At 38.0% G+C, this 22,355-nt stretch overlaps 1 protein-coding gene across 1 annotated transcript in view; it reads left to right on the top strand.

Moving 5' to 3' along the window:
• The window catches only part of LOC107400146 (uncharacterized), a 143,705-nt gene extending 123,384 nt beyond the window's left edge, over window positions 1-20,321 (top strand). The window contains exon 9 of the mRNA XM_076568402.1: window positions 19,115-20,321. The gene's annotated coding sequence lies outside the window, so the exon portion shown is untranslated. The remainder of the gene's footprint in view (window positions 1-19,114) is intronic.
• Window positions 20,322-22,355: the final 2,034 nt, after the last annotated feature.

Below are 22,355 nucleotides of genomic sequence, written 5' to 3'. Positions count from 1 at the left end.
AGCATACTTGAAAAAGATATAAATAACAGAGGATTAGAATCTAGCCTATTTAATTAAATTTAATTAAAATCTTTATACCAAGAGAAAAAGACATGTGAGCACGAGAAAGTGGGAAAAGCTAAGTAGGCTCACTGGAGATCAAAAACTTGCTATTTAAACCACAATGAAATACCATTTTTTAGTATTCAGTTTTGCCAAGACTTTTAAACGTTGGGAAATATGAAGTGTTGGCAAGGCTGAGCAGCCACACTCTCATCCACTGCTTGTGGCTGGATAATTGTAAAGCGGCTATGGAACAAATAACCTCTGGCTCAGCAATTTCATCCTTGGGTACAAAGCCTGGAGAAGCTTCCACAATTGTGCAGCTACAGACATGTACAGGTTAGAAGAGCTTGTCCACAACAATGAAGTGCTGGACCTATGCAGATGGTTATTAATCATGCAGTGAATGGGTGAGTTTCACTATGTACACCAACGTCTTGGGACAGAGATGACTCACAGGGCACAAGTCCATGCAGAGGAAACAAATCACAGAAAGCAGCATGTGAATCCACTTAGGTGAAGTTCAAATCTAGGCACATTTGAACTATAATTTCTCTAGAGATGCAGAGAAGTAATCATGAAAGGCAATGAACTGTTGAAAGAAAATGAATGAAGGAACTCAGCAGTTAATCTCATTGTTTCCCCTGGCTATGGGAATTCATCTGCCATAAGGACAACTTCTCATTTATTTGTTGCTGAGAGCTAACCTTTTTTGTTTGTGAACGCTTAAAAAATTAAAACTAAATTCTCTTGCTAGAATTCATTTTCATAACAAATATGTACAAACAACAAGTTTCAAAATGTGATTAATTTAAAAAGTAATTTAATTTTGTTTTCTTTTTAATTGGCAAGCCCTCCTCCACAGTGTGGCAAATGCTGCATTCATTCTTTACAACTAAACTTTCCAACTAGGGTGGGAATTTTCCTCCCAGGTGTATGCACTCAATAAATTCATGGTCCTGATGTCTAGAGTTCAAAATGACTTTGCTCCCCCTCAAAGTTGTAATTGTGTAACATTTGCTCATAAAGGAAATTGACGTGATCATGTCTGGCTTAGCAGGAAATTAAGCAGATAAGTGGTTAGACCATTCATTACCCTCAAGTCTTAGTGGACCAGGCACTCAGTACTGTCCTCCGTGTCCTGGTTTACTCTACGCTCTATAGATTCTGGATTTTACATTAATACTGTTTAACTAAAGATAGCATTTCACTATGGGGCCCAGGCTAACCTCCTCAATCTCCCAAGTGCTGGAATTATTTGATGTAATTATCATAAATTATTTTCATATCTTCAAATGTTAAAAATACTAAGATCATTGTTATAACAGTTTCGTAATAAACAAAAACATGTTTCACAAAGCTTGGAATGGAAACATGTAAACTTTCACTGATTAGAAGCTACTTAAAAATCTATAGCCAAAAACTTTCAAATAATAGCAATAATAACCAAGAGCAAAATATATATATATTAAGAACTACAAATCTGTAGCCACAGAACAAATTCATAGCCACCATAGGGGGATGTCTTCTCCTCTGTTATTACTTGAAAAGAGAAATATTTTCCATTCATTAATTCACTAAAGTCATTACTGAAACTGTGTAACCTCCAGGGAATGTAAAGTTCCTGCCTTGAAGTTGTATAATAGTGTAGTTGGGCCAGGCGGTGGTGGTGCAGGCCTTTAATCCCAGCACTCGGGAGACAGAGCCAAGCAAATCTCTGTGAGTTTGAGGCCAGCCTGGGCTACAGAGTGAGTTCCAGGAAAGGCACAAAGCTACACAGAGAAACCCTGTCTTGAAAAACAAAACAAACAAACAAAAAACAAAAAAATAGTGTAATTTAGTCATTCATACATCAGTGGATATTAATATAAATATAAATCAGCATTATAATCTACTGTGTCTTTACTATATACAAGCTTGGGGAATTGAAACTGTTGCTCTGGATGTGCACCAAAGACTTTCAAAGGTCTTTGGAGTATAAAATTGTACAATAGTATGAACTCCAAACAAGCTGGATTCATTTTCTCTTTACCACTGCCTGGTTGTGAGGTTATAATAAGGAGTTTTATTTTTCTGGATCTCAGTTTCCTTATCTCTTGAGTTGCTTCTATTCCAATATTCTATGTTAAATTCTTGGGTATACTTGACTCTCAACCAAAAGCCATTCTGTTTAGAGTTGTGTTGTTACTAGCTGGTGTGGGAACAGCAATAGTGTGAAACATCAGCAGATTCTCCCTCATTCAGCTAAATCCCTGAGTCTTGTGTGGAGTTCATACTGCACAAAGTTCTAAAAGAGTAAGGGAGGGAAGGAAGAAAGGAGCTAGCCTCAACTCAGTGGAACTACTGACGTTCAGAAGTTGACCAAAAGTTTGTAATTTTCACTTCAATTAATTTTTACAGCAAATTTTGCACGTGAGTTTTAAATTATCTGATTTTCCTTATTATTTTTTTCACCCTTTGCCTGTCCAAACATGCTGTCCAATATCAGCCTAGTATTTTGGAAAACTGGATTTTTTAAGCAGTTGGAAGAAGCTGACTAGAAAATGAGTATTTATTTTCCAAATCAGCATGGATCAGCTAATGAACAGTCCTTTTCTCATGCTCAAAACAACATCAACACTGTTCACTCCTCACCACAAGTCTCTTAGCTCACTGCAAAATGATAATAATAATAATAATAATAATAATAATAATAATAATGGCCTGTTTTGAGGAGGAAAAAGCTTATGTAACTATAGGACTACAGATCACATCAGTGAACCTGGAGAGAGCTAACCTCTACTCAGTGTGAAGTACTTGCTTGCTTGCTTCCTTTGAGGGGGAGCTTCTGGAAATGAAACAGTGTTCATTAAAGATATGTTTATTTTTTTCCCTTCTACAGTTTCAGAGTTTCCTATGATAGTCTTCCTTTTTTAAGTTTCTTAAGGAGTTTTAGAAGAAAGATCAGTGACGTGATGGAGTATCTACCTGGTAGAGCACCATTTACCTCAATAATTTTTATGATTCATCAGCTGAAATAATAGGAAGGAGGTGCATTTAAACTTGAAAGGCAGTATCTCTATGGATAAAAATTTAACATGATCTTTTTGGCTAGATGAGAGATTTTTAAAAAATATTTCCAAAATTGAATGCATTTAAAAGGCATTATTAAAAGTTAGTGATATTATATCAACTAAAATCTAATAATTCTAAATATATCTAGTTTTGATTATATATATATATGAATATATGAATATATATATATATATATATATATATATATATATATATATATATATATATATTCATAGCCAAAATACTCTTTCCCTGCAGGTTTGACTGAACATGGCTACTCATTTTAACATCTGTTAAGGTCACTTGCTTTATGAAATAATAAATTATGAAATAGCAGGTCATAAAAAAGTGATGACTGCCTGTATGTTGTACACCATATGGCCTTATTCACCATTACTATAGGAAATGCCACATGCTTGGTAAACAATAGGCATAAATGGCATGTGTTCGCAGGAGTGGCTGAAATCTAGCAGTGAAAGCTCAAAGTCCTAGAATGATAAATTTTGGCCCCACTCGGATGAGGCTAATATCATTAGCCATTTATTGCAAAGGAACTAAATCTTTTCAAATTAAACTCATGATGGATTTTAATCACTTGGCTAATGTTGGTAAATGATTATACCCCCAAGCTATTACGATAATGATCATTATTAGCAAGAATCTGTTTTACAATGTTTCTAATGCTCAAAATTAATCCAGAAGTCAAGAGCCATTAAATCATTTCACCTGCAGCAGAATTTTTAAAACCTGAGCATATTTCACGCTACTGCTATTTAAAAACAAAAGCTAAGAAGGCGATGGAAAAATACAAAAGAAAATCAAGCTATTAACTACAGCGCCACCAAGTGACCGACCTCACAATTCTCTGTAAAACCCAAATAGCAATACATAAATGAAAATGCTATGTGGGAATAAGCAAGAATCTCAGATGGATGCTTGGATTGAACTACAGTGAGTCTCATAAGTGCAAGAGGTCTACTTCCTGCTCTCCTAAATTACAGTGCTTATGTGAGATGCCTCGGGACTAACCCTACAGGTCCCCAGAGAGCTTCCAATTGTCAGAACTTGAAACAAAGGTGACGATAAGATCATTTAAACAGCAGCTGTCCTTACAGATGTAAGTGGGTGAGTGCCTGGGTGATATGAAAGCCTTGACCATTACTCATGACATCATTTGATGTCATCACAAAGAGGAAAGTATGAATAGGTATTAGATTTAGAGTGTATAAAATCTTAGAATAACTAACATTGATTTTTCACACTACTTCGCAGGCCGGAAATCCTATGAGACAAGAATATTTGCTGTCAAATCTAAATCTAATTGTAAGTCTAAATCTATCTATCTGTCTGTCTATCTATCCATCCATCCGTCCATCTATTACTTTATTATCTGCCTATAATTTATAACAATAGATGATTTTTAAAAGTGGAAAATTAAAGCATTTTATAATTCTATAAAAATAATGTACTAATACTCTCACTAGCAATGTTTAAACCATGAACTTTTCCATTTGTTTATCTAGTGTATCAGGAGTTGCAACTGTTCTAGGCATAGTGCTAAAGTCTGAGAGTGGCAATGCATCTTGGGAATGCATGTTACTAGAAGTTCAAAACTAGTCATGTAAGATGGAAGGAACATGGCTTGAAAAAGAATGAAGACTTAAGACAAATTTCTGAGCAACATGTAGAACCATTTCATCTATAGACTACATTGACGGACTCCACCCTTATGAGTGATCCCTGAGCTGCTTTTATCATTCTTAAGGGGAAAAATCACGAAACTGGAAGCCAACCAAGCAACCAAAATGACTAAAGGAGTGACACATTCAGTGACTAATGGGAGAAACTTAAGAAGAGCTAAATTTAAGCCATTGACTACATGGACTTAGCAAACCAGGTCTAAAAATAGGAGGCAGACAAAGGAGTCGATAATGTTTTGCAGTGTACAAAGAGATAACCATGGGAGTGAACAGTAAGATGGAATTAGGTAGAGGAAAATTTAGATAATATCAGAAAAAAAGCTTCCTGTTGGAGAAATTTGGCAGAGTAATACAATCACTATCAGGAAATGTTGGGAGTTCTAGTTGTTGATAAGTGGAAAACCCAGAATGGAGCTGGGAAGTGTGTACTCAGTAGCCAAGGAGAGGAACAGGCTTGGTGGTGCCTCTCAGCCTCCCAATGTAGTGATCTGCACCCTACCAATGTAGTAAGAGGAGTGAAAATCCATCAAGATAGGCCCAGGAACAGCAGGTGTGTTCTCATGGAGTGTGGAACCAAGTTTGGAACGTTTCAGAACTATAAACTGTTCAATTAAACTTCTGTTCCCCTTTCACTGGGTGCATCTCTCCATTGGACTGAGTCAGGTTTTGAACAAACCCATCCTCTAGTTTACTGAACAAAGAACAGGCTCTCAGTCCCACGTGCCACTAACTAGAAATAATTCAAGAGATATAACTTCCAACATGAAGACTACTGTTGACGTTTACCATATATAGCAACTCAGATTATTGGTTCTCTCTTGTACTGAAATAAGGAGAACACACAGAAACTATCACCTGGATTAGGTCCACTGACTCTCTGTGCTTCATCTCCCATGCATACCTTCTAGAGAAATAAAGTGTATTATCTCAACCAGTTTGCACTGGCTCCCAGTCTGCTCACACTGGAGAGGCCTGGTCACTTACACTCTTCTGCTGCCTTTATGTTAAAGGGTAGGAAACAAAAGGTTCTCTTGTTCTTGAAGCTGCCCTGTGGGTATTATGACTCTACACCTCTACTTGGCTTCAGTCCCCAACTTGGAAAGTAGAGTCCATGTGTTTCACTCTCACCATTTCTGCCTGTGGCTTGGACCTTGACTCTTGCAGTTGATAGGCGACTTCTGACTTTAATCCTCTGCCTGTCCCTGCACCAACAGCTGTACTCTATTTCTTTCTTTCTTTTTTTTCCTTTCTTCTAGATCTCTGCTGTGACCTTCATGTTGATACATAGTGTTTGTACTGCCAATCTGCATTCATCTGTGGGGAAGCTAAAGACAAAAAGACCAAAGTTTCTGGCCTGATTTGCTCAGATGACACAGAAACACTTCCTAGACTTTAGGCTTTTAAAAATTTGTCATATGAAAATATATTTTCTACTATTCTTTATTATTTCAAGTATAAATGAGTCATCAAATCAACAGTGATAGTTCTGCTTATGTAACAGATAACAGATTACAGTTTAAATTGTCCTTTAAGACATTAAGACATTAATTACTGGTTATTATAAATCATTTTTCATAGGTAAAGGATTTTTTTGCTCATGTTGATTTATTTTGCTTTCAAAGAAGTAAAGTACTAAGATTGCTTTGTTTTGTTTGTTTTACTATGAATCCTTAGACATCTATGTTCTAGAATAATCATATAACTTTTACACCCATGGTTACCAAAGTACTATTCACTATAACTTACTGTGTATACTCTATAATTTTCTTGCATAAGTAAATTATTGTTATTTCTTTTTAAGTACAGTTAGTATCCATGTTTTTCCTCTGCCATAATTTAGAAAATTCAATCAACAGACAGGTAAATAGATGGTCTTTCCCAAGTTATAATTAAAGTTCCAAACACTTACTCATGTTAGGCAAGAGATTGCCTTAAAATACACCTATGCATATGCCTCAAATGGACCAATGTGACTTCGGTAGTAGCTGAAGATACAGAAAATTGTGATTCTAGTCCATGGTACATTATAAATCCCAAGGCTCTCATGCTAATTCAGTACTATGTTGCAACTTATGAAGATTTTCTGTCATATAAAAATACCTATGATCTTTATTCTACTCTCAGCTTCTCTGAAAAGCAAGTATAAATAAAATATCCATCTAAATGATTGGCTCTAGTTTTGTGGGTAAACTGCTTTAATTGCCAGAGCAAATGACTGGGGAATGGAGGTGGTAGTGTAATCACTTCCGTATCCACACATGCCTGCCCCTTGCTCTTTCCAGTTTGTCAGAGGGGCATCCTTGCCATATGAGTTTTAGAATTCTACCTAAGCCAACAAACAACACCCAATATATAGACTATAGCTCTGAAGCCAATCTTAATCACTTGGAAGTTCATATAATCCAAACTGAAAATTCTTACTTTTGCTTTATCATACTAAGCTTAAAAAAAATAATTAAACAACTGAGAGTGCCTAGAAAGCCAAGGATTCGTAAACGTCTAGTCCCAAGTTGGAATATTAGGCATGTTATATACTAAGATTCAATTACATCTAGTTTCATTAATAATGCCAGATTAAGTCATGTGAAATTGACATTTTATTGCTTAAAAAGGTCAAAGGTTGGCAGCTTCATAAAGCTTAACTATGTAAAATCAGATATAATAAGAAATTTCATTAACCATGACTATGCAGTGGCCATTCTATTAGACACATATTTTAATCTATATATTGGGTCTTTATACAGTCTTGCAAAATGGCATTGTTATTATTCCCCTTCTTCCAGGAGAGAAATTATGTAATTTCATTAAATAGTCATGGCTTTTTGGTTCTGTTTTACACTTGTGCCCTTTTCACCATACTGTGTTTTCTTAAAAAGGTTTTGGGGCAGGTTCTTCTCCCTCCCAAGTGTGTGACTACTAACACATCTGCATACTTCATCATGTGGCATCTTGCTGCACACTGGGATTTTACCCTCTAATCAGCTTTGCATCTGTGTAGCTTTGTTATAAATATATTTCAAGTGAAACTTGGTTGCTTATGATTTCTACTTCGAGTTTTGTGCCTAATGGTCCATACAGATATTAGACTTTCAAAAAATGAAGATAACTGTATTTTGCCTGTCTTTGGCATCTTTAATTCTTAGTATTCCTGTATCACAGGATTTGTTGACCATCTAGTTGTGTCCTTTTGTATAATAAAAAGCATGGGCAGGATGTTCCTTCATGTACAATGTGAGTGACAGTACAATGGGGGAATAACCAATGAAAAAGACATAGATCAAGAATTGAGCTTGAAAACATTTTAAAAATCAGGAAAAAAAACAATGTGCATTGAACTAATATATTGCTGAATGCTGTCAAGCTTTCTATCTTGGAAAAGGATGCTTATTTTTCCTGCTCTTTGATTGTAACATGGAATTCTAGTAGTTGGGGCATACAATAAATGTAAAAGAAAAGAGATAAAACCAGAAAATGTGTAATTTGTAAGCCATAGTATAAGGAATATCATTTTGTAAAGGTTTTTCAAAGATTCTCATAATTAAGAATTAAAATATAGTTAGACCCTGGACTGATGGAGCCTTGTAGCTCAGGTCAAGAACAAAACCTTATTTAATGAAAATGGACAGTGTTGTAGTTAATTTTAGTTTTCAAGTTAGCTTGATTGAGATATGCCAGGGATATTACCAAAACATATCCTGGGTGTGTTTTTGAGTTTATTTCCAGGGACAATTAGATGAGGAGGATTCAGACATAATGAATGGATTAATCCAGTGGTATATTAAAATTTTAAGTGGACTGCAGGAGGTGATGGAATGTGCAAAATGGAGCTTAGATATAGAATCCAAGTCACTGGGGAGGCATGTCCTTTAGGGTCATATCTTGGCCTGGCCCTTCTCATGACTGATGTCCTATTTCCTTCATAGTATGAGCTTTGCTGCTCTCTGCATGAGGTAAACACACCCCTCCTCTACACACTCCCATTGCCATGAAGTTCCACCTCACCAGGATCCCAGAAACACTGAACCAAGTGATCCACACTTTCAAAAACTGTGAGCTAAAGCAAACCCTTCCTCCATTGACAAAACTAACGCAGAAAGCAACCACTTTAGAGACACATTGAAGTGTGACTTTGAGGGGTAATAGAGAGAGAGTACAGGCAGAGCTAAGAGTGATGAATCTGATTATCTTTTGGGTATAGAAGAAGTAGCTCAAGATGAGAATATACAGGGATCCCAGTAAAATGACCAATTGTTAAGGGCTGGGAAACAAATGTGCTAGAATAATAGAAGAAAAGAGGTTTAAGAAATGGCAAGTGAGGCTTGTAGTGGTGAAAAAATATGGAATTTTTTTGCACCACATGTGAATGACTAGTAGAAAATGTCTATCTTTTTAGTGGTATTAAGCAATCAAGTCCACAAAATAACTTGTGTGGTGGATGTTAGCTATTTTTTTGTCGTTAACCACCAAAGAATGTGCTTTATAGTACATGCATATAGTGACAATAAATGAGGCTGTTTATGGTCCCCATCAGCATGGAGACCCATTTATAAGGCAAATATATTTACTTTTGCCTAAAAATTTTAATTCTTTTTTTTCCTTTTATTTTATTTTACAATACCATTCAATTCTACATATCAGCCACGGATTCCCTTGTTCTCCCCGCTCCTGGCCCCTTCCCCTTCCCCCCAGCCCACCCCTCATTCCCACCTCCTCCAGGGCAAAGCCTCCCCCAAGGACTGAGATCAACCTGGTAGACTCAGTCCAGGCAGGTCCAATCCCCTCTTCCCAGATTGAGCCAAGGGTCCCTGCATAAGTCCCAGGTTTCAAACAGCCAACTCATGCAATGAACACAGGACCTGGTACCACTGCCTAGATGCCTCCCAAGCAGATCAAGCCAATCAACTGTCTCACCTATTCAGAGGGCCTGATCCAGTTGGGGGAGATGGGCAGACATCAAGGCAGAAGCAAATTTTAATTCTGATATTACTGCATGGCTCTGTTTCTTAATGAGATCAAGCTGCCATGGCAGATTGGATATCATGGGCCCCTTCTATCACAGAAAATGGTTCACCATCACAGGGATACTACCTATCAATATATAGGTCCTCTTTTTTCTCCTGAAGTCTTAGTTCTGCTATTTAGGAACTAATGGCTACTGGGTATCCTAGAAAACACAACGTCTAACCAGAACTTTCTAGCAAAAGATTTATAGGACTGGGTCCATGGTGATGGCATCCATGGATCTTATATACCACAATATCCAGACTAGACTCATGACCATAGGGTCTGTTGAGTTTACCTACATGCAATGCAGAAGCACCAGCCTCCAAGAGTACTAGAATAGCCTTTGAAACACACAACTGAAACTTCAGATAGCATCCTTTACAAGTATAAGGTACCACCTTTCAGGATGTAGTTATGCATTAAATCATGGTTTATACGTGGTTCTGTGTTTCTCGGTGGATCTGTTTAAAAGAAAAAAAAAAGAATTACAGAACTGTACACCAAGAGTGAAACTAATGTTGGTTCCACATGCCATCCCACTCAATGATACACTAAGAGTGCTTGTGTTTCCCACAACTATAAGCTCTGTAAGGTTGGAAGTACTGGCCTCCCCCAGAATATATTATACATGTCTTACATTTTTCAAAGCATACAGTTATAAAATTATTACAGAGTACCTTCCAGACAGCTTCTTTTCATTCATTTTTCTCATGCAGAAGAATTCCATGAAGGGTCTAGCAGTCTATCCTCCCACAGGGTCTACTGTCTATATTATTTTCCTGTTTGTCATTCTTTCAGCAGCTAAAACAACAATGTATAGAAGTAAAATAGATTGCTCAAATCCTGGTTCAACAGCTTCCAGAAAGCGTGGGAACATCATTTAAGCCAAGCATCAGTGCCATTATCTCCAAATGGAAGCAATAACTCCCACAGGTGGATATGCTAAGTATTAAATAAAATACCAAGTATAAATTGTTAAGGGGGGACTAAAAATCACTTATTATTATTTATTATTTTCCTTTCCCATTCAAACAATTCACATACATTTTTACTTCACAGTTTTCTCCCAGTTTCACTTGAAAGATCAGTTTCCTTCTAATTTTTTTTTTGTTCCTTGATCTGAACTCTATAGATGATCCCACTCTTGCCCTATATATGATTAGAGATACAACACTGTATAGCTATCAGGGAACACCCAAGCCACCATAATTCTATTCATGTTCCCAAGGTCTGAATTGGTATTTCTCTCATTTTAGAAGTCTTGCAAAGGGAAAAATATCATAGGTGAGTAATTATTTTTGACACACACAACATAGTAACCTGAACAATTAAGCAGATAAACATGCTTACAATGATAGTTGTGATAAGCAATTATTAAGGCGAAAGTATTCGCTGCCCCTCCCTCTCAGGCCTCTCCCTTTGAGGCTCCTTCCTTTGCAGGTTTGTGCTTGACACAAAGATATCAGGCTTGGCTGTATAAATTGCTTTGTTTGGTTACTTTTGAGTGCAAATGACGGGGTGGCTCTGAGCAGAAATTGTAAGAGCTATTGTGTAATTATTTGTCATAAGAAAACCAGTGCTTTAAATAAGGGCTGCTCCATCAGCTTGGCTATCTAATGAGAAGGGCCCATGACAGACACATAAGAGAGAAGAGATGTGGAGCTGCATAATTCCTTAAACATAGTTGAGCCTATCTAAGCTAAGGGATACAATCAATGACTGCATAATCTCTCCCTGCACTGTTCAGTGGCAGTGTGGGTTTAGTTCAAAATAGAGAGGGGAAAGAAAAGTACCTGCTTTTATTTTGCATATAGCTATCAGAGTCTTCTCTCTGGAAACCAAATTAAAATTTTTGTGCTTTTCACTCTGACATGCACCTGCTCTCAGGTAAATGACCCACAAAGCTGCTACTTTGAAAATATTATGGATAAAACAAATGAAAACATCATATTATCATTTAGGAATACCAGTGAAGTACAGAGCCTGATAAACCAGAAAAGATGAATGTGAAGAGAAATCAAGTCAATGTTATAATTTATCATGGATAATTTTTCTTTCATTAAGACTCTAAAGATTGTTAGTCTTCTACAGGAGGCACACTGAAGAGAAATGTAAAAATAGTATTGCTATGTTTTTCTTGTATTTTATTTTTAAATATATACTATAATCTACATTATTTTTTTTGTTTACAAAATTAATATAGATCTAAACAGAGGGATGAGTAGTTTCTTCTTTTCTCGATAGCATCTGGATATCTAGAACATCTGTGCAACTGACAGTGTTTCAATTTTTCATCTGAATGTTTGGCAAAAAATGGAGAAAATTTCCCTTTCTAAATCTAATTTTTATTATTGTGCAGTGCTATCCTAATAACATGTTTGTTAATATTTTCAGTACCATGCTGTTTAATCAAGTAAAATATGGATACTATTTTGGAACAAAACAATGAATTGCATAATTACATAATGCAGATACAAGCTCTGAAACTTAAAAAGAATTTGCTTGATGAATTCTTTCTCCATAACACTATATCTATTTCAGGAGAGATTAGCAATAGAATACATGGAAGCAGCTCCACACTCAGTAGTCTCTATTGTGTATGCCTTTTATGTGAGATGAGAGGATTCTATTCTTCAGCCAGGTGCTGATACAGCCCAATGGCATCTGCATGGATGCCTGCTTGGCACTTAGGGTAAGGGGGGCTATTTGATTGTACCCTGGAGGTTTTGGAACATGGAGACAGGCATCATAATCATTCTTTGCAAAAACTCCAAGGGCTTTACTTACATGTTTTTCCCTTGTCAACATCTGTCAAGAACCACATGTCAATTACCACTCCATCTTTTCTCAGGTAATAAAGGAGCAGATAGCTCCCAAATGAACAGTCTTTATCTTACCAGCAATATGCCCCAGGCCTTTGCTTCTGTATCTAACCCTCATAAATTTTTGTCATTATCTCCTTATAAGGATTTTGGCAAAGAAAGAGGCCTTAACTGAAGAGAAAGATCTTACTTGTAGTATAACAGAGTATAGGTGAGTGCATGGTTTGAGATACGAAGTGGAAAGAAGGCAGTAAGTTTAGCAGATCTGTTTTTCTTCCCTGAAAGCCATCCCATCTTGGACTGATAAGATCACCCATCTGCTTATTTCTGTTCAATTCTATTGTTTCCTCTATATAGTTGCATTCTTTTACCGTCTGTCCTAATATTGGCTTATATGAACGTACATGCCTGTGCGTGCATATCTAAAAGTCTTTTATAAAGTAGTGACTCATTTAGGGCTGCTATCATACTACATAGTCCACATCTTATGCCTAAGGTAAGATATATAACTCCCTATGCTTCAAACACAAAGAGGGATGACATACATTTTAATGTCAATGCTGGGCTAATTTCAGATTTTTTTTAAAGATTTATTTATTTATTTATTTATTTATTTATTTATTTATTTATTATGAACACAGAAGAGGGCACCAGATCTCATTTCAGATGGTTGTGAGCCACCATGTGGGTGTTGGGAATTGAACTCAGGACCTCTGTAAGAGCAGTCGGTGCTCTTAACCTCTGAGCCATCTCTCCAGCCCCTAATTTCAGATTTTAATTAGAAGTGCTCAACAACAACAAAAAAGGGACAGAGATCTTATTATCGTAGATTCTTTCCATTGGGTAATTAATTCATTTTTAAATGTTTAGCTGTCATTTTCTCTAAATTCCAAATGCCTCATGTATCATGGTTTTTAGGCAAAAATGCACAATAAAGCTCCTTGTTTAGCCCAAACAATTTGGTGAGCCTCTGAAACTAGTAAACCCAGATCCAGAGATGCTATGGGAGACATGCAGAGGCATTCCTTTGTTTATCCTGCAAAGAAATGATTGTAAAGATTTGTTTACTGAATTTCACAATGGGAACCCTAAGAGGATGTCAGGTTACTTTTTCTCCCACTAAAATTTAATAGACTATAGCTTTCTCACTGCCAAGTCCTAAGAACAATGTTTCTAAGAAACAGTTGTAGTATCAAGACTATGGGACCAGAGCCCATCTCTAGGAATTCATGTGTAATGATGGTGCCATTCACACAGAAAGACTGTTTTGTGGTAGGTAAATGAATGGCAACACATTCTCTGCCATTCCTTTCACTAAAAAGTAAAGTCTCCATTCTTAATCTCTTACTGTGGGATGGCCTCCTAACTTCTTTGGCCAATAGAATGTATCAGCAGTGATGCTGAACCAATCTAGACCCACATTCATTTCGCCATACTGCAAGATGACTCTATGCAATAAGGAAGACCATGTTGTTCTTTTTAAAAGGGCTACAAGAAAATGTCTTTGAAGGGAAAAAATCAGAGGGGCTTTGGCTGATGGAGCCAAGCCTTTAGGGTCTAAGAGAAGCCTTCTTTATCCTGCTAAACACTCCATGAGAGATATGAGATAATAGTGATCAGAATAGAATGCCACCCATCCAACCTATAGACTTAAGAAATGAAAAGTTATTTTTGTCTTAAGCTCTGACTTTGAGGTTTGTTACACAAAAGATTATATCTTATGAATTAATACACATACCAAAATTTTTAGCAATACACACTACACCATTTCAAATAAGTTTATGAAGAAGCTCTGAGTTGAAAAGAAACCAATAAAAGCCATAGATTCTGATGGCTTTGGGAATCAAACCCATGTCTGAGTCTTTGCTCTTTCTCTTCCTGTCTCTATGACAGTAGGCAGCTGAGGCCTTTCTTGAAGTGTAGGAGCTTGGCTCTTTGAGACAGTGTCTTGAACTCATAATGCCCCCCCCCCTTCCTCAGCCTCCCAGTCCTGGGACTATCTCAATTCCTCATTCAGTTTAATAGCCTAGATAAGCTGAGCAGTGTGCAGCAGTCTTTCAGCATGGCTCCTCATAGAAATTAAGAACCCAGCACTGGTTATTATTATTGCAAATCTATCATGAAAAGGCTTGCTGAAGAAGATGGATTTTTATTTGCTTTAAAGTTAACCCACATGTCATAATCTGTAGTTATGAGCACGTCCAATTATCCCCAGATTTCCAGATACAATTCCATTTTCTCTTGTTCCTAGGTGAATTATGAATTTGTAATGGTTTGCATTAAGAAAAACAAGTATAGTCACTTTGTATAGCAGTGCCTGAGGCAGAAGCTATGTTGTGCTACCAAAACCCATATCTTTTCTCTTCTGCATACAGATAACTGCTGTGGGATGGTCTCTGTGTCAAATTGCTCTGATTGGTCAATAAATAAAACACTGATTGGCCAGTGGCCAGGCAGGAAGTATAGGCAGGACTAACAGAGAGGAGAAAAGAAAGAACAGGAAGGCAGAAGGAGTCACTGCCAGCCGCTGCCAGGACAAGCCGCATGTGAAGATGCCGGTAAGCCACAAGCCACTGTGGCAAGGTATAGATTTATAGAAATGGACTAATTTAAGATATAAGAACAGTTATCAAGAAGCCTGTCATGGCCATACAGTTTGTAAGCAATATAAGTCTCTGTGTTTACTTGGTTGGGTCTGAGCGGCTGTGGGACTGGCGGGTAACAGAGATTTGTCATGACTGTGGGCCAGGCAGGAAAACTCTAGCTACAGATAACTATGGATGAAGCTGTAAGATTAGGTGCGAACAATCTGACAAATGGTAAGTGCTTGTAGGTCTGGGTCCTGAAGGAGCCTATCAGCCCCAATATTCCAGGTTGATTTGAGTAGACATCCTTCAAGGTGGTCTATAGGCTCTGCATGGAAGATCTATAAGGAGAGAGAGAGAGAGAGAGAGAAGCTTGACCAGAAACCACTGCATTGTCCTGCAACATGAACAGAAAATACTTTCTTTGTGTGACGTCACATGTGTCTCAGCATTTGCATATGACAGCCTCTAGTATCATTCAAACTGACACAATTCCAATGAAAGTCTTGTAGTATCCATAACCATTTATTTCCTTATTTTTCCCATCCACCATTCATGCTTCTTTTCCAATAAAGGAAATGGTACCTTTTATTTTATTCATTATCCCCTTCCTTACATTTGTGAGTTCTTTTTCCTTTCAACTTGGTCTCTATTGAGCCCACCAAACTGTGACCTTCCTACCTTTAGTGCCACAGAGATTTTCATGCAGTGAGCGTCTTCAGCTACACAGACACAGACACTTGTTCCTTCATTCATTTCTTACTGCCATTTTCAAATGTAAGGCCTAATCCTCACAGCAGGGTCTCTGGATGTGGGTAGTATATAAGCCTCTTTAAAGTGATAGATAGTTTATGAATGATTCAAAGTATTATTAGCATCGGCAGCATTATTAGCATCTGCAGCATTATTAGCATCACTTATTTAATTATACACAAAAGAGCTATGTATTTTACACGGACAAAATCTGTGACTCTTATCACAAACCTAGGCCATGGACATTGTTAGTATCTGTACTGTGTAGATGAGAAACCAAGACTTAGAACATCTGGCAACTTTGCTAAAGTCACACAAGAACCATAAAAATCTAAATCTAGACCTTGTAATTTTAGTTATACCCTCCACAGCTGCTCAACCTGGAGCTAAAAGCATCTGTCTTTTTATGGCATACATACAAATGCATGAAACGTATACAGAAAGCATTTTGATACATTCCCTTTAGAAGCCACTGTCCATAGGAAAGAAATCTTTTCACCTTTGTAAAAAGTGATGTTGGAGGTCTAATCTAAGGACTCATACATGCAAGGCAGGCACTTTGCTACCTGAGTCTCAGCATTTTAAGTATTTTAAATTTATTTTTCTATAACCTATAGTTATGTAAAAACAGTATATATATTTATGTAAAATAATATATATATATATATATATATATATATATATATATATATATATATATATATATATATATATATATATATATATATATATATATATAACAAGATAGACCTGAACTGATGGGCAGTATCCAACTGCATGGAAAGCATTAGCCTAGAGCTATTAGGTATACTTTGTTTTGTGTTCTTGCTGAAGGAATTCTTGCTCAGTCAGCAATGAAATGTCCTTGTTTATAGATTCAGACACTCTGCTTCCAGGGAAGTAGCCCTATAACCCTGGTGATCAGTTTGCTATTTCCAATGTTACTAGTCACCTCGATTTTGATCCAAAAGTAACAATATTCTATGCTTTATTAATTGGGAGCTCCCTTGCAAAGTTACCTATTTTGTAACAATAATTTCATGTATAATTGGAAAAAACATTTCAGAAAACATCCTCATGAAGTAAGAAAGCATCGAGTGCTTATTAATTCCAGGCACTGAACTGATCATTTTATGTTATTTCTTTGGTCATGCCCAGTAACCAGGTAACTGGAATCATTTTATTCCTACTTTTAAAAAATGAGGGAATTCAAGTACAATCAGTAAGTAATCTGTGAAGCTCATACAACAGAGATGCATGACAGCTTAGCTTTGAACTGGGATTCCTGGTCCAGAGTCTGCTTCCTAACCACACAAATGCAGAAAGTGTGGACATCTCACTCCTGATCTGCAGTTGGCCTCTGGGTCAGGGGTATCAGGATAGTGAATGTCTGACTGGAAACATTTTACATTAAGCTCCAAGTGTGTCCGGGCCTCTCCTGATTGTCCCTGGGAACACCTCTGAGTTACATTGCCAGGGAGAAAAGTCAAATTTAATTCCAGGTGGCTAAAGGTATATGATTTCATCAATTTCCATATACTTTAAGACATGTTAATTTATTGTGGATTTCTTTAAAAAACAAATTATTTTAGGACAAAAATCTCTAGAGAGTTGTCTTAGTCACTGTTCTATTGCTGGGAAGAGACACCATGACAAAGGCAATTCTTATAAAAGAAAGCATGTGATGGGGCCTGCTTACAGTTTCAGAGGCTTAGTCCATTATCGTCATGACAGAGAGCATGGCAGCACACAGGAGAGATCCATATGCAAAGAACAAGGGGGGAGGGAGGGGGTTGAAGGGGGGAGTAGGGGAGACTAGTCTTGGGCCTTTGAAACCTCAAAGCCCACCCCCAGTGACACACTTCTTCCAACAAGGGCACACCTACTCAACAAGGCCATACCTGTAAGAGCCTCTGGGGCCATTCTTATTCAAAGTACCACAGAAGTATTATAAATTGATGTTTAAACTTTCCCATAACTACCTCTTGGGTACAGTCTTTGCTTGAAATGGCAGCACTCTAACATCTAAGTCTGCATCTTCATGAATGTGTTTCCTATGTACATACTAAGAATGGGAATTTTACTCATTCAAAAAAGAGGATCCTTAGATGGGACCTCCATATTCTTCTCGCCATTTAGGGCATAAAGAATACTTGGCTGTAAATCTTAGAGAAGTGTTAAATGATTTACAAAAGTTAATACACTTTTTTTTCTTTCTGATGGAGCCATGAAACTTTGCCTTTGGTCTAGATATTCAGCCTAAATATACATGATGTCTTTCATCTGGGCGTTTGGAAGACCAAACGACCAACTTCATCATTATATCTTGAATCTCAGGACTTGCTTATGGCAGTGATTGTTAAGAAGCTGTCATCTGCTTACCTGACTAATCAGGATTGTAAACAAGATCCAACATTTCTGCCTGGGTACTGCTCATATCTGAATATTCACTCTCATATGCAGAGGATATTTCTATATCCCTTGTGGTTATGGTTGCTATTTGGTAATTCACTTGAGAAATTGATGTATAGTTGCTTTGCTTCAAGGAACAATATTCTCCTTAGAAAGGGAACACCCAACTGGATTTTACCAAACTACAAAATGAGTTTATAAGCAAAACAATGTTGGGATCTAATTGCTTAAAATATACAATTTTCACTCCAAGCATGTAAAATGTTAAAACTAGTGTAATGATCCTCATAAAATATGAGCCATTAAAAAATTCCATCAAAGAAAAAGTTTATTAAAAGGACTTTGTGAATAACAGTAGCAAAATCCTAATACTAACTATAGAAAAGGTCAAAAGATCAGGAGCTGCTAAGTTTTGGACACAAGGATCAGTGTCCTGTGAACCTACAGGAGAAAGTATGCTGCCAGAAAGACAGGATGAACAAGTGCAGTCATGCTGAGATGCCCAGTGTGCTGGAGTACTCTGGTACAGCACACCATTATGCTGGAGAAGATCCCACATGGGCCAGTGTGACCTGCAAGATGACAACATTCTCTGATCCCCATCGAATGTGAACTGACTTTCATCAAGAAGGTCATATTTATAGCAGGATAAACCAGAAGTGTGAAACAAAATGGCTGCTTGAACAGTGTGAAATATGTTACAGAACAACTCTAAACGTGTGTTTGTTTGCTTCATTTGCAGGGACCATGGTTCTTCACTTCTGGGCTTGATCCAGAATAGACTGTGATGAGGAAAGAGGTCATCCTCTAGCTGTGCAGACGGTGGTCTCTGTGACACCCATCGTCTCAAAGACGTCCTCTCTCAAACCTCTAGACCTACATTCTGATATCCTGTCAGGACTTCCCAGCCCAGGCTGTGACTAGAGAAGAACTATTGAGAGTCAAGAAAAGGAATTCTATGCTGGGGGGAGTTCTAGGTTCTGTCTACAGACCTCAACTTCTAAGCTTCTGCTGAGATTTTTAGGTTGGCTTTTAACTGAGGCATAATTTCAGGACTGTGCCTCAATGGATGCCTTCCGCTGAGGAAGCAGGGAGAGGATTTCATCAAGACAGTGAATTCTAAAGAGAGAATTGGGGGGGCTAGAACTTACCTATGTAGGTTCACTGGCCGCATGTGAGACCATAGCCAAATGATTAAGTTCTCAATCTGTCAGTTTCCTTGTGTGGTTAGCTCTGGGTATGATAGTGATGTCTTATTGTAGCCTGTCATTTTTAAAGGGAAGTTTGTACACATTTAAGAGATTACATTTTCTAAACCAAATGACGTTTTTTTTTTTTTTCTAATGCTTATATTCCAGCCTTTGTAAATCATTCTATTGTGTGAGTTAGATTCTACCTGGCTACTATTTAAAGCAGAAAAAAAAAACCCTCCTGAATAAGAAGCTAGCCAGGCTGAGCAAGAAGGCAGAAATCCTGCAGCCACGCTGCCTTAATTCCTCATGCAGTTTTTCTACACCAAAGCTTGTTTTTCAAATCGCAAACACTAAATAGAATGATTTGGAAGGAGAATCTGCTTCCATTGTTTCCTGTGTCCTGGGTTAAAACTCAGTTCTTGTGAAGACAAGGGCTTTGCTTGCTCAACTAGACTTGAGAGAAACATTGTTCCCAGCTTAATCACCGAACAAGATGGAGGCAGAGTCTCTGGGTGGAAAGTGTTCAGATGTGACTGGCTTGCCTTGCAGTCGGCTTGGTTTAGGAGGGTTTGCCAAACTGTCCCGAAGATGGCGCCACGTGCTCAGCTTTAGAAAAGCCTGCGTCCTTTAGGCTGGTGTGTGAAATCACCAAGCTCCAAACTTAGACACAGATCTACAGGGACTGTTGCCTGAAAATAACTAACATTCCACTGTTAAAGCCTAAAGATTAAACTAAATCACCAAAGAAATGACAAATGATTGAATTATCTCTAAATTTTTCATTTGGTGGAGTGAGTACAGAAAAAAAGAAAATGCAGGAAATATTTCTTTGAGTTAATTCAATAGCAGGATCTGAGTGTCCCAAGCCACCTCTGACTTTGTTATTTCTGCTGTGTTCAATGTCAAAGGTATGATCATGGGTCAAGTGGACTGAGCTAGAAACATGAATGACATCCTCAACATTTCCTTATTTTAACCTCTCTCATCAGTGATGCCACATCCAGTCAACCACACAATCCCTTCTATTCCAGGTCCTAAATGGCTCAGGTGTGTTTACACCTCTCCATTCTCGAAGCTACCAGCAATGTTGCCTATTCCCTGGTACAGGATGGTGGGAATTGCTCCAATTGATCACACTTTGCTCCTCTCCATGGACTCCCTACTCTCCATCAAGAGTGGCCTTTCAAAAAAATACTCCTGATCATTAATCTCCCTATTGGTAATCCCTGGCTCCTTTAAATGCTCTCAGGTAAATGCAAACTCTATGTGACCTACAATACCTTTTGCAATATAGCTGCCCTCCATTTCCCCAGCGTCACATTGCCACACTAGTCCTCTTGTTCTTTAATTTAATCATGAGCCTGCTTTTCAACCACTGGTGCATCCATAGCAAGGCTGTATATTCTTAGTGTACCTGGCTATGCTTCAGCTATAGTTGCAACTCACTGCTGTCCTACACAGACAGTACCTAATCTCCATTTACCTGGCTCATGATGTGATGATTACATTTCAACATGAACATTATTCCTGCCTAGAAGACCCCCAGAGTACCTTAGAATCTCAATTTATGATTCCAAAGGGCCCTGCACTTTCCTTGTTTAAGAATTTGTCCCAACATGATTACTTGTTGGTTTCCCCTCTGATATATTATAAACTCTAGAGGTATAGGAAATGTCCTTGTATACCATTCTTTTTACAATCGTATTTATTTACTCTCTTAGGGCTTCTACTGCTGTGATGAAACACCATGACCTAACATCAAATTGGAGAGGAAAGGGTGTATTGGATTTACACTTCCATTCTGTAGCCCATCACTGAAGAAAGTCAAGACAGGAACTCAAACAGAACAGAAACCTGTAGGCAGGAACTGATGCAGAGGCCATGAAGGAGTGCTGCTTACTGGCTGGCTTCCCATGGCTTGCTAAGTCTGCTCTTATAGAACCTTGGACCACCAGCTCAGGGGTGGCCCCACCCACAGTGGTCTGAGACCTTCGCCATCAATCACTAATTAAGAAAATGTCCTACAGATTGCCTAAAGACCCATCTTCTGGAGGCATTTTCTCAATTGAGTTTCCCTCCTCTCTGATGACTTTAGTTTGTGTCAAGACTGGCCAGCACATTTACCTTTTTGTGTGTATGCATATGCTTGTGTGTCTGGTACCCATGTGCAGGTCAGAGGGAAACCTTTAGGAATCTGTTTTCTCCTTCTATCCTGTAGGTCCTAGAGATCAAATTTAGGTCCTATCAGGTTTGTGAGCAAGTGCCTTTACCCATTGAGGGTTATCACTAGCTCACGCCACTCTTTTTGTTGATTTTTGTTCATTTTTGCTTTTCAAGACAGAGACTCACTGTGTAGCTCAGGCTAGCCTGGCCCAAACTGCCTTTGACTCTGCAGAGCTGAGGCTACCAACATGCCTGAATCCAGTGTCTTCACAGTGACCTTGTATCACTGTCAGGTTTCTGCCAGTCTTCCTGTGCATCTCCCACATCTCTCCACTGCAGCCTCCTTGCTCATTTCCTCTCAGTGCTTCCTCCAGCTTTGCCTCTTCTCCTTGAATTTGCCAGGCACAGTCCTGGCCAAAGGCCTTTGTCCTATTACTTCTCCTTAAAAAGCACCTCCCCAGCCTTCTACGTGATCTCTCCCTCACCTGCTTTACATTCTCTATCCTAACATCATTTTCTCAGTAGACTCTTTTCTGACCTTGTTATCTGTATCTCCCTGTCCATTCCTATCTATCACTCTTCTTGCTTACATTTCCTCCTTAGTTCTTAGGATTATGTAGTATTGTT

Source organism: Peromyscus maniculatus, chromosome 4, assembly GCF_049852395.1.
Source record: "Peromyscus maniculatus bairdii isolate BWxNUB_F1_BW_parent chromosome 4, HU_Pman_BW_mat_3.1, whole genome shotgun sequence".
Classification (NCBI taxonomy): domain Eukaryota; kingdom Metazoa; phylum Chordata; class Mammalia; order Rodentia; family Cricetidae; genus Peromyscus; species Peromyscus maniculatus.
This window is presented reverse-complemented; position numbering and strand designations above follow the sequence as displayed.